General features: G+C 36.7%; 1 long non-coding RNA gene across 1 annotated transcript; it reads right to left on the bottom strand.

The window, feature by feature from the left end:
* Positions 1–5839: 5839 nt before the first annotated feature.
* Positions 5840–11008, bottom strand: LOC138713209 (uncharacterized). The gene is made up of 3 exons (XR_011335798.1): positions 10978–11008; positions 7975–8102; positions 5840–5932 (listed from the first exon to the last, which is right to left on the bottom strand). It is a non-coding gene; the product is annotated as an uncharacterized lncRNA (long non-coding RNA).
* Between the last annotated feature and the right edge of the window lie 3328 nt (positions 11009–14336).

Raw genomic sequence — 14336 nt, 5'->3', positions numbered from 1 at the left:
TAAGTCGTGAACAAAATTATAGTATTAACAATGTAATATTATTAATAAGTAATCAATCTTTAAACATAAGTATGCGCAAAATATTTACTGTATTAGTAAATCTCGCCAGAATTTAAGTCTATTTTCTGGAATGCCTTCTTTCAAGATGTTCTCAATTCTATCTCTCTTCTCAAGATCAAATCCACAGGGCTTATCCAGATGTTCAGGCAATTGCATGCCATGTCTTTTCTGTGCTTTCTTTTGCAGGAAATCTAAAGTTTTGTAACTTTCATTTTCATTATATGTTGTTTTGTACTCCAATACATAGTTACCTCTCACTGATTTCACATAAACGATGGTATTCTTGAGGTAAGGTAGTTGTTTTGCAGTTTTTTTCTGATGGGCAGTGCAATCTTTCCTTTGTGGAAGTTTGTGTGATCTATCTTTATTAGTTCCATTTTTCCATTATTTTCATCTTGACAAGCGTCTACAAAATCGTCAAAGTCGTATGTTCTTTTCTGCTTTTTGAGAGACATTTTGAACTTGGTGATGAATACTGTAAGCAGAATAAATGTGTGCCCTGGTTCAAAACAGAAAAGGTTGATTTCTTGGTCAGCTATTTCCTTGGAATTCACCACGAAGACCAAGAAAGAATACAGACACCAGTTCTTGTTCTGGCTTGAACAATTATCTACCCAAATTACCATATTTTGACATCTCTGTGTCTTTCAGGAGCATGTAAAACGTACCTATAATACCTTCCTTATTTCGTCCTGTAATAGCTTCATTCCAAACAAATGCAAAAGGTTTCAATTTAGATTTCTTTCCCACTGAAGCGAATGTCTCATAAGGTACAATTCATAAGTTGACTTGCAACACTTGAATTAAAATTTTCATTTTCTATCATGTTGGATAAAGAACATTTTTCCAAAGCTAATTTTACCAATTGTTTAGGTCTAGAAGACGAAGACATAATTATAATTGCTTTTAACACAGATTGCTGTTTCATATAACACTGACAGGTGCATACTGAAGCAGAAAGCGGCATGTGGATAAAAAGAGTGTGACAATGCTAAGAAAGACCGCGGTATATGCTTGGTACTAAGCAACAATGCAGTATCTGCAATTCACATACCGCACTTTTGCTTAGCATAAGTCACATACTGCAGTCTTTCTTAGTTTATCTAGCGATTTTGTGCAGATACGGCAAAATAAAAAGCTTATATTTCATTTGTCATTGAAGATACCGCATTTTTACCTAGTCCAATGAATTTCTGACAGTACAAAACCCTATAAAGTGTGAAAACCCCATTTTTCAATTTTCCTGCAGATACGGCACTTTTGCTTAGCAGGGCAGAACAGCAGTATTATGCCACTGGGTGTCCTTTACAAACTTCATGCACATATTTCTATTTCACACTGGCGCAGCGAGGGGGACCGTCCCCCCCCCCCAGACCCTGCCAGAAATAAAAAACGAAATGCTGTTGAAGCTCTGCAACATTATAACAGTGACGTACTTTAAGTAACACACAACATATTCACAATAATGGCAACTTCCCCTGTTAACTACTCGTACTTCTGAAAGGTCATTTTTAGCACTAAGAAAACTTAGGCCCACCTTAGGAACAGCGCAGGGAAAGACTGCCTTGATGTACTGGCTTTCATGTACATAAATACGAGTACATGAGAAAATGTCTGAATGAAAATGATGCGGTATACTGAAGGAACTAGCTAAGAAATGCAGAAGATTGAAATACACTGTATCCAGTCTCTGTCCAGCTTAAAAGTAAAATAAAAGAAATGTGGCTGTCGGTCATTTTGTCGCATTTTAATTTATTTTTTCCAGGAAATAAATATTTTTATTTCTGTTGCATTACAATACTGTAATAAAAATTTAAATCTGTGCTCACCTATTCTTGATATCCCATGCTCCTCAAGTACTGTATATGAGATATCTCACTGATTATAGTTCACGTTAACAGTTTGTTTGTTAAAAACATAAAACTGTTTAGCCACACGTTAAAAAGTGTTAAAATTTTTAAAAAAGGTATATACCTTGGACAGACGGCCTTTTTTAACGTGATGTTACGTCTTCATCAGTGTCTCTTGAACTACTGGCGATCTTGAATTCTGCGATGTGCAATTGTCGGTTGTAGGGGTGGGGATGTGTTGCTCTTATGGTGGGGCTGGTTGTTTGTGTGTTATGACGTATCATGACATCGAATAATGTGTGGTATTGAACTGTAACTGTGTATTAAGTATATGTTGTGGGTATGTTATTGTATGTTTATATATTTCGTATTGTTCTAAGATGTTTAACTGTGAACTTTTTGGTGTGATGTGTAAAATTTCCATAAGTTCTTATCTGTTTCTATATTATTGTAGTCATGATTATTGTTGATAATGTGTTCTTCGTAATTTGATGTGATGTAGTGTTTGGTTATAGCTTTAATATGTTCATTATATCTTGTATGAAAGGATCTTCCTGTCTGTCCTATGTAAAAATGTGGGCAGCTATTGCATTTTAGTTTGTAAACTCCAGTTTAATTATATTTATTTGAATTGTAAACTCCAGTTGAATTATATTTATTTGAGATATCTCATTGGAAGTGTACCAGTATTATTCATACTGTCCTTCCCATTTCTATTTCTCGCATTTTTAGTATCTCATTTTAGGTAGTCTGTTTTTCTTTCAATACATCTATGACCATAAGTTAAGTAGATACCTATTTCTTACAAAATTCATGCTGCAGTTCATTGTGGTAATATTCTGCTGTGCCTATAGTTCGTACAGTTCCAAATTGTGGTACTTCAGTCCATAATTCAGGGAGGAAGATTCATGTTTCAGTGTTACCTGGTTGTTTTCTTTCCGAGGGTTTCCCCAACCATAAGACGAATTTCAGGTAATCTATGACGAATCCTTTGCCTCATCTCTCCAAAACATAATCTCGCTATCAGCAATTTCATTGACACTAAATAGCCCAGTAGTTGATACAGCGTCGTAAAAAAGTAAAAAAGAGAAAAAGATATGTAGGTACCAGTGGCGGCTGCTGCGTATTTCTTATGAGGAGGAAAGAAGTTAACAGCACTAAATGACACCTTCTTGAATGAAACATGCTACAAATTAACCTACATGCATACATGTAAACCCAGGTGGTGTTTGGGTTGGCCTTCCCTTCTGTTTAGCAATAATCTGTTCTTGTAAACTGAGTTTCCTAAATTTTCCAAAATATATTATGTTTTTACTTCCATTCATTGTTGAATAATTACACAAATTAACAATTACAAGGAAGTTCACAACCTCGCAGCATTTTTCACGCACACTACAGCATCACATGTGTTGGACGAGACTAGCTACTAACGCGTAATCGAACCATTTTATGGAAATGGGAATGGGAAATAATCTGAGGAAAGCGAGAACACTGCACCCACCCACGTGGTCTGTGTTGCCACATGTACATTTTACAAGTTCAATATCATATGCTTTTGAAGAATGTTAGTTCTTGTAAAGCTATACTATCTTTATTGTTCAAAGCTGCCGGTGGCCGATTAATTTTTTATGTTAAAAAAATGCAGTTTGGAGTACCTACTTTCAGTTTCATATATATTTGTACAAAACTGACAACTTGGCTGTTGCCCTGTCTAGTACACAATGAAGGGAAGTGAATTTCAGGGGCCAAAAGATCTGCGATACTAACGTAAAACTACTCCCACTTTGTTTTATATAAACCCAACTTACTTACTTACAAATGGCTTTTAAGGAACCCGAAGGTTCATTGCCGCCCTCACATAAGCCCGCCAGCTGTCCCTATCCTGTGCAAGATTAATCTAGTCTCTATCATTATACCCCACCTCCCTCAAATCCATTTTACTATTATCCTCCCATCTACGTCTCGGCCTCCCTAAAGGTCTTTTTCCCTCCGGTCTCCCAACTAACACTCTATATGCATTTTTGGATTCGCCCATACGTGCTACATGCCCTGCCCATCTCAAACGTCTGGATTTAATGTTCCTAATTATGTCAGGTGAAGAATACAATGCATGCAGTTCTGTGTTGTGTAACTTTCTCCATTCTCCTGTAACTTCAACCCGCTTAGCCCCAAATATTTCCCTAAGCACCTTATTCTCAAACACCCTTAACCTATGTTCCTCTCTCAGAGTGAGAGTCAAAGTTTCACAACCATACAGAACAACCGGTAATATAACTGTTTTATAAATTATAACTTTCAGATTTTTGGACAGCAGACTGGATGATAAGAGCTTCTCAACTGAATAATAACATGCATTTCCCATATTTATTCTGCGTTTAATTTCCTCCCGAGTGTCATTTATATTTGTTACTGTTGCTCCAAGATATTTGAATTTTTCCACCTCTTCGAAGGATAAATCTCCAATTTTTATATTTCCATTTCGTACAATATTCTCGTCACGAGACATAATCATATACTTTGTCTTTTCGGGATTTACTTCCAAACCGATCGCTTTACTTGTTTCAAGTAAAATTTCCGTGTTTTCCCTAATTGTTTGTGTATTTTCTCCTAACATATTCACGTCATCCGCATAGACAAGAAGCTGATGTAACCCGTTCAATTCCAAACCCTGCTTGTTATCCTGAACTTTCCTAATGGCATATTCTAGAGCGAAGTTAAAAAGTAAAGGTGATAGTGCATCTCCCTGCTTTAGCCCGCAGTGAATTGGAAAAGCATCAGATAGAAACTGACCTATACGGACTCTGCTGTATGTTTCACTTTAACTTTCAAATGTCCTTGAAAGTTTCAAACCATGAATAGTAGCCTATATAAAGTGCAATGAATAATATTTTTTATTTATAATTTAAAAAAAAAAGGTTTACATGATGTCTTTCATAGCGCTGCGTTAAAACTGTTTTTATTGTGTCTCACATAGATCTGTTATAGTCTGGTTGAATGTACCATCGTTAGATGGCAGCTGTAGCGAGCTTGCTGCATGACCAGTTGGTTTCTGTTTCCCACCCATGCGCTGATTCAGAGGAGGATCTCCTCCCTAACCGTTCATTTACTTGCTTTAAACCTCTGCTTCTTTCTCTGGCCGCTAGTGCACTGTTGTCTATGTGTGTTAACTGCAGTAAAGGAGGAATGGATTGGCTTTCCTCCACACAAACAATCTCGCATCTTTCTCACAGTTTTCTAGCAGCACATGAGCTGCTCGTTTAAAACTCGATCAACCGAGGTTTTCTTATAGCTGTGAACTTAAAAATTATCGAATCTTCCTCGAATTTCAAGAGACATACTTTATTTGGCATATATTTTCAAAAGAAGAAAAATGTGAGGAGGACGTTTCTCCCTTCCCTCCCCTGAGGAATCGCCACTTGTAGGTACCCAAAATTCACATCACGAGCCATTTCTTACATTACAATAATGATAGATTGATAACTTGTAAGTCCACTTTAACTAGATCAGCGTCTGCTATTAACTGTGTGTTGTGCTATCTTCTAATAGTGAATTATAAATAATGTCGAAGAGAGAATTTTTGTTTCCTGCCTACGGGCCTTGCTGATATATGAAGCATCACGAACAGACGTGCTCCAGGAACCTTAGAAAAATAGACCCAAATTTAAGTTTTATACTGTTTTTGGAATCTGTTCCATATGTCTTGAATTTAGGATTTTTTTTTGTAAATTTTTCGTCACACACTTTATTTTACTTTACTTTCCTCTTTACGACTTTTCATGGGGACTTTCTAGCTGACGATTTGGGAAGGTTTCATTGTGTATGATGTTGAATGACACTTTATAAGGAACACGTGTAATGGAATTATTCCTTAAATTTTGATGAAGCGATATTAAAACTGATAAGAAGGAGAAAGTAATCATATTTATTTTGCAGCTTGTATATATTTTCAATATGCACAATACATTTCGTTTATTTAGAAGAAATGTGACATTTGAGGATGCTGTGTCGGCAGAAGTAGTTCTCTGAAAGAAAAAGAGACAACAAATGACTACTAAAATAGGATGACAAGACGTCATCAGAATAATCACACATTATAAGATGTCTCACAATTATAGATACAAACTGCAGTGCCAGTAGAGGATGGTGGAATAAGGTAAAAATTCGTAATATACATAGGTCTAGAAACTAGCCATTTCTAAAATATAAAGGGTTTTATTATATCTCGTCAGTACAGACGCTGTAGGGCAACATGACATCCGATATGCACTACAGAAAGAGAGCGTTATAACTAGAACCCGGATGTTATGTAATATGAAAATGAGACATATGTAGCTAAAATGGCAAAATATGTAGATAAATATGTAATAAATATAAAATATATAACTTAAAATCTGACATCGTACAAAATTTTGTCCAATATTCTTTTGAGAAGATTAACTCCATATGTAGATGAAATTATTGGGGATCATCAGTGTGGTTTTAGGCTAATAGATCAACTATCGATCAGATATTTTGTATTCAACAGATAATGGAGAAAAAATGGGAGTATAAGGGTACAGTGCATCAGTTATTCATAGATTTCAAAAATGCATATGGCTCGGTTAAGAGAGAAGTTTTATATGATATTCTTATTGAATTTGGTATTCCCAAGAAACTAGTTCGATTAATTAAAATGTGTCTCAGTGAAACGTACAGCAGAGTTCGTATAGGTCAGTTTCTGTCAGATGTGTTTCCAATTCACTGTGGGCTAAAGCAAGGGGATGCACTATCACCTTTACTTTTTAACTTTGCTCTAGAGTATGCCATTAGGAAAGTCTAGGATAACAGAGAGGGTTTGGAATTGAACGGGTTACATCAGCTTCTTGTCTATGCGGATGACGTGAATATGTTAGGAGAAAATCCACAAACGATTAGGGAAAACAGGGGATTTTACTGGAAGCAAGTAAAGAAATAGGTCTGGAAGTAAATCCCGAAAAGACAAAGTATATGATTATGTCTCGTGACGAGAATATTGTACGAAATGGAAATATAAAAATTGGAAATTTATCTTTTGAGGAGGTGGAGAAGTTCAAATATCTGGGAGCAACAGTAACAAATATAAATGATACTCGGGAGGAAATTAAACACAGAATAAATATGGGAAATGCCTGTTATTATTCGGATGAGAAACTTTTATCATCCAGTCTGCTGTCGAAAAATCTGAAAGTTAGAATTTATAAAACAGTTATATTACTGGTTGTTCTGTATGGTTGTGAAACTTGGACTCTCACTTTGAGAGAGGAACAGAGATTAAGGGTGTTTGAGAATAAGGTGCTTAGGAAAATATTTGGGGCTAAGAGGGATGAAGTTACAGGAGAATGGAGAAAGTTACACAACACAGAACTGCACGCATTGTATTCTTCACCTGACATAATTAGGAACATTAAATCCAGACGTTTGAGATGGGCAGGGCATGTAGCACGTATGGGCGAATCCAGAAATGCATATAGAGTGTTAGTTGGGAGGCCGGAGGGAAAAAGACCTTTAGGGAGGCCGAGACGTAGATGGGAGGATAATATTAAAATGGATTTGAGGGAGGTGGGATATGATGATGGAGAATGGATTGATTTTGCTGAGGATAGGGACCAATGGCGGGCTTATGTGAGGGCAGCAATGAACCTCCGGGTTCCTTAAATGCCAGTAAGTAAGTAAGTATAACTTAAAATCTAAGCTTCATTAGATGTATTTTAGCACACTGATAAGAAAACAGAACTGAAAAAATTTACCTTGCAAGATTGCGATTATTTGAACTCAATCACAGTCTTCGAAACCTAACAGGTCATCATGGAATTTGTGATGGTCAAAGCAGACATTACAAAGACTTTTTCGGGGTACTCCCGTTTTACTCCAATACTCTCCACCTTCCCCTCATATCATGTACCCTCTCCAATAGTAAACATAGATTGGGGTGAAGTCTTAGCATAGCCACCAGCGTAGCTGGGACGGTAGTGCATTTGTCTGCTGATACGTTTGCTGAGCCTAAAATACATGACACTTAACATAATAAATAATTGATAATACGAACACTTTTTGAGAACACTTGATCTTGGTGCAAGATTCATCAGTTCCCATGCGGTTACATACACATACGTTACAATTTTTTTTTGTAAGTTGTACCAGGGTTGCAGAAAATCCCTGGTATAATGAGCATCCCTGTAAAATGGGAAAAAGACAGTTAAAATAATTCCATATATGGTTGGTTGGTTTCTATTGTGCTGTTTTGGCATTTAAGCCATTAACAGTCTTTTATTTTCCATCTCATTATCGGTCAATCCTCATATCTATTCTGTATCTATTCAGTATGAGTAAAAATGTGAAATTCTGCTTGTAGGTTTCTTGTTTTTAATTTTACGAAGAATTTGTATGTACAATAATTGTAGGGGTGAAATAGGAATATTTTGAACGTGTTTTTGAAAAACGAATGGTATGTTTTTTATTTGTAAAGAGTGTGCTAAGGAGTGTGTTTTAAGTGGCACTCTGTATTTTATTTTTAAATTTTTTGGATTTTTCAGAACTCACAACGTAAAAAAATACAAAAACACTTTTCGTAAATAAAAACACATTGGTGGCTTAAAAAGGATGCACTTAATTGTAATTTAAGTAAAATTTTAATATACAGGGCATAGAATTAAAAAAATATTTAAAAATTGTAATAGTATTATAATTACCATTTCACAGAAGGTGTTCAAAATGATCTCCATTCATTTTCAAAAAAATATATATATGTCTTGGAAATTATTTATTATTTTCAAGACCGTTTGTTTGATATATTATATCTCGTCCCTAAGTCTTCGTTTTAACTCGTAGATTCTCTGCTTCAAATAACTCCACAAGAAAAAATCTAATAGGTTGAGATAATGGTATCTTGGGGGTCATTCAATACTTCCACTATTGCTTATCCATAGTCCCTGAAATTTTTGATTCAAGTAATTCATCACTTTCCTTCTGTAATAATTCTGACTTCCTTATTCTTCATAGCGATAAATTGTTATACTAAAGAATTTTTCTTTTTTATGTACACATCCATTTCGACCACAGCTTATAAATAGCTTATAAATGGTAGACAATATTTTATACGTTTTGAGACTTAAGAATAAAAAAATGGAAAAATAATTTCCATACTTGCCATTGCATCTTATAGAGACGAACCGGAGCATGAGACAAGTCCCTTTTTTGTAGACTTTTTTAGGGAAAACCTTTGTCCCTGAATAATGAATTTACAGTTTTTCAAATACAGTATAAATTAATACGTAGATCTGTCTAACTAGGAAAGAATACTTCGTCAAAAACCAGAAATTCGTCTTCAGAGCTAAATGAATGGTCACTTGAAACCTCTGCTAAATCACAGTCTGAGTTCTCATACAACAAATCGTCCTCTGTACCATCCAGTCCGTTACTATAGGCATCTGATAATACTACATTGCTTAAGGATTTAACTACTGTCTCAGTTTTCACAGCCTCCCATGATGCTTCGACCCATTGACAAATTCAGTATCGGCATATAAGACGCACTTTGTTTTCAGATCCATTTTCAAAGGAAAAAAAATGCATTTTATGCACCAGAAGATACGGTAAGTTACTCGGTGCTACTTAAGAAAACACATTTCTTGGCACACTCTTGATAAAAGAAAAAAACAGTAGTTATTGAGAACATGTTCAAAATGTTCATTTTTCACCCCCTATAGCACAAGAAAATGGATACAATTCAAACATAATAGACAACATCATAAGGAAGACAAAACAAAAACTTAACAAACACATGAATACACAAAACACAACACAAACACAAGAAATACATCACACTAACATATGAAAACAAAAGCACACATAAGATCGCATCTTCATTCAGAAAACAGAAATACAACATAACATACAGAACAGAAAACACACTACAAAGACATCTCAACACACAAAAAACACAAACAAATAAATACGACCACACAGGTGTATACAAACTCACATGTAATAGTTGCGACAAGTTCTACATAGGACAGACAGGCAGATCATTCCAAACTCGCTACAAAGAACACATTAAAGCTATAACCAGAGGACACAATACATCTACATACGCCGATCACATAACCAATGCCAACCATACATACAATAACATAAACACGGACATGGAAATCCTACACACACAACCCAAGAACCAAAAACTCAACACACTAGAACAATACGAAATATACAAACACACTAAAACACACCCCGATCAAATCCTCAACACACAGATCAATTTCAGTACACACACACTATTCGACCACACAATCCAACACATTCCAACAATAAAACACACCCTCCTAACAGGCAGAGAAGTTCGAGATGACGCCGAGATCTAGTAGGCTCTGATGATGGTGCATGATGCACTGAAACAGCTGTAAGCCGGAAAAATATTACATATTTAACACGAGTAAGTCCACTAGTTCATCAATTATTTATATTCAAGTGTTAAAAGTGGTGTACACAAGATTCAAAATGGACTATAATTTTTGTTTGTCCCGCGCTGTGGCATCGTGGTGGTCTAAGGCATCCTGCCTAGGACCCGCGCTACGAAATGCGCGCTGGTTCGTATCCCCATGGGGGAAGAAATTTTCTCATGAAATTTCGGCCAGTGTATGGGACCGGTGCCCACCCAGCATCGTGATGCACTTGGGGAGCTACAATAGGTAGCGAAAATCCGGTTTCGCAAACCAGCTATAATAGCTGGGGGATCATCGTGCTAACAATACAATACCTCCATTCTGGTTGGATGATCGTCCACCTCTACTTCGGCATGTGGACGTGATGCAGCAGCCAGCTGGTCGGTCTTGGCCCTTCAAAGGGCTGTAGCTCATGGATTTACTTTACTTATAACTTTTGTATAAACAGATTTTCTTAAAATTGAAAATAGGAAAGCTACAAGCAATGTTTCATACTTTTTACTCAGTAGACCTATATACATACCTGTCAAATCTTCTTAAGTAATATAGTTACAGTTTCTATTATAAATGAGAATATATCACGTGTTTTTGATTAATCTTCTTTTACTTACTAGTAGGAATCCGTTGTTCAGTATCGATCACAAACTGTAAAAGAAAATGAAAATGTGGTCATATGTAAAGTAAATCTTCAAGGTGAGCCCTGTTGCAAAAAAAAAAAAGTTTTGTATAAGTATTACAGTGTACAACCTGACCTCCAGCCTGTCACGCAGGCGGCTCGGGCTCGAGTCCCGGTCAGGTCTGGGAAATCAATAGTGACACTTGTGGTGGACAAAGTCCCAACTGGGGTTTTTCTCATAGTTCTCTCGTTTTCCCCCATATTAGGCATCTACATAATTCCGTCACCATTTCTCCACTTCGTCATCATTCTATAGCATTCCCTTATTGCCAGCTAGGGGTTGCCTGCTTAAAACCTGGGTATATAACGAACCTTAGTGTAGTCAGCTGGTGTGGGTTTGAGAATGCGCCTAGTTTGAGGGTTAGTGTAGTGTTGGGCCGTAGTGCCCCCTTTCCGTAAATTCCATTCCATTACAATGAACACGTTGAGGCTAACTATAGTCCCATTGCTCTAATTTCCGGCAGCCAATCGCGTTGCAGGTCGGCTACATTTAAACATGTGCGTCTTGTGATTCGCTTATGAAGACGTTATTCATTTCTTAAGGCTCGATAAATACTTAATATAATCGGCCGCCATTTTGGCTCTTTCGTTGGCGTTTGCAGAAAGCACACGACGTTATTTGCCGCTCAATTATTTGCTGAATTACAGTGCGTTTGATTTATTATCATAGGAGCTACGACATGATAATGTTTAACGGTGTGGCAAATAGATTCCTCGTATGGTAGCTCGGGAACCAAAGAACAAAAATGGCGAACGATACTACCTACCTAGACTATACTTCACTTCCTAAGACGTAAGCAAAAAGGTGGAGTCACGCGGAAATAACAGCGTCGCGACTATATACTAATGTTGATATTGTTTAGTACGTTAGTGAGAAGGCTTACAAGTAAAGATTCCCACGGGGACAGATAAAAATGTTATTTTTTTTCTTCCACCATATTAATGTCAAATTTTGATCACTCGAGCACAATTACGAGGGCCGTAAAAATAAGTGTCACTGGGCCGTTTACAGAAGGAAAACACAATTTAATTGGAAAAATGATTGGAACATGGGATCGACAGAGAGGTACAGACGGCTGTCACACACTGGTTCAGATCCCAGGCTGCAGATTTCTACGACACAGGGATACAAAAGTTGATCTCATGGTATAAAAATGTCTCAATTCCGGTGGGGAATATGTTGAAAAATAGCTCAACAATTGCTGTGTCTGTTCCAATAAATTTTTCCAATGAAATTGTGTTTTCTTTCTGTAAAGTGCCCCAGGAAAACTTATTTTTTACGGCTCTCGTAGTTGTGCTCGAGTGGCCAAAATTTTTTATAAGCACTTCTTTTGACATTATTAACATGGTGGAAAGAAAAAAATTAACTTTTTTATATGCTCCCATGAGAATGTTTGCTTGTTAGCTTCCTCAGGCCAAGTGTTTGCTCTACTGTCATTAAGCCGATGGAATATTACCACAGTCTACTATATACAGTCACGAAGCTTGAGTTTTGTGGGTGCTAGAAACAATAGACTGTGACAGTTCTATTTTACATTGCCTGTAATGAGGCGATATTAGCGATCCTAGTGGTGAGGAATTATCTAATGTTTGCATATTTACTATGTATTGAGCTTCGCGACTGTATATACTAGACTGTGATATTACTTCCTGGTACCGGTCTGCATAGAAACTCTCTGTACTCCGCACTAAAACTTGATTATCTTCAACCTGAACTGATTGTTTATTGACGACTTATAAGTCAAACTATGCAGAATTGTTTCACGATATCATGGGCCATATTCACAGACATTCTTAGCGCGGGCTTCCGGTGGATGATCAGCGAACTAACGTTTTTCGTATTCATAAACCAGTATTAGCGATATGATATGAATCCTGTACAAGTAATTAGTCGTTAGCCGGGGCTAGTTTAGCACGCTGGTAGTGCTGGCTAGCGAAATGTTTATGCATAGCATCCCATAAGTTTCTGTAGTTCATTTTAGAGCCATCCAATATTTTTATTTTGTGTAGTAGTATTACTGTTTAGCTATTGTAAAAATAGTTTAGGTTGACAATTATGAAGATGAATAGTTCTATTTTGAATCCAATGCCAATGCGTTTTAGTTGCATTCTATTGAAAGGTATCTGTATGGAACTTAGTTTTATGGACTTGCAGCTGTGTATGAAATGCTTGCTGATATATGAAATATTGTTAGACACTTGCCTGTAGGAAGAGAACAAGGAAGAAACTGTAGCAGAGATTCATGACGTTACACAGTCAAGGGAAACAGTATGACTGGTCAGATTACTGAAACATTTTAAATGTTGCTTTTTCGCTTAAAAATTGTTCGCATAGACTTCTGCCTTCCATTCATGATTATAAAATTTTATGCTTTAACTATAAAAGCCTTTTAATTGTTGCGAGTGTGGCCAACTTTCCTGAATTATGAACCATTACTTTTAATTTGCAACGTGACAATAAAAAAATAAAAAGAACCCGCTCTTATGACGGCAAGGACCTTTTTTCTGATGGAAAGGTTTCTAGGTTATGTGATCGCAGGTAGCTAATTTGAATATTTCCCCCTTGATCTGCCTTTCCCGGATTGATCTTATTTTGTCCACATCTGTGGAGTAATGGTCAGCACATCTGGCCGCGAAACCAGGTGGCCCGGGTTCGATTCCCGGTCGGGGCAAGTTACCTGGTTGAGTTTTTTTCCGGGGTTTTCCCTCAACCCAAGATGAGCAAATGCTGGGTAACTTTCGGTGCTGGACCCCGGACACATTTCACCGGCATTATCACCTTCATCTCATTCATATGCTAAATAACCTAAGCTGTTGATAAAGCGTCGTAAAATAACCTACTAAAATAAAATTGATCTTATTTTAGCCTTCGTTGTCCGTTTCCGAATATCTTCTTTAGATCTTCTGCCCATATGGTCTCTTATCTTCCTACACTCATCTTGAATATTCGTTCTGTTTCTTGGTATTTCATTCCGTTGTCGGTCTATGGCCACTATTTTTCTTTGGCAGATTGAAGTTTCTTCTCTAGCTTTTCCTGTCGGTCGTCAAGCCTGTGAGCTGTTGATGAGGGTTGGAAGTATACACATATTCATTAATAGTTTTTTAAACCATTGTGTAATGTTCTGTCCAGAAGAATGGTTTTTATGCTCTAAAATTTTTCCCATGCAGCGTAGATTCGTCTTTACATTTCTTTCCGGTTTATGCTGTTAAAGAAGAGAGATGTGTTTTTCTAGTTTGAGTACATTTATGGTTATATCCTCTTCTTGACTGTTGCTCGTCATTAGTTTTGTCTTG

This window comes from Periplaneta americana, chromosome 14 (assembly GCF_040183065.1).
Source record: "Periplaneta americana isolate PAMFEO1 chromosome 14, P.americana_PAMFEO1_priV1, whole genome shotgun sequence".
Lineage (NCBI taxonomy): Eukaryota > Metazoa > Arthropoda > Insecta > Blattodea > Blattidae > Periplaneta > Periplaneta americana.
Note: the sequence above shows the minus strand (reverse complement) of the source record. Positions and strands in the feature narration are given on the sequence as shown.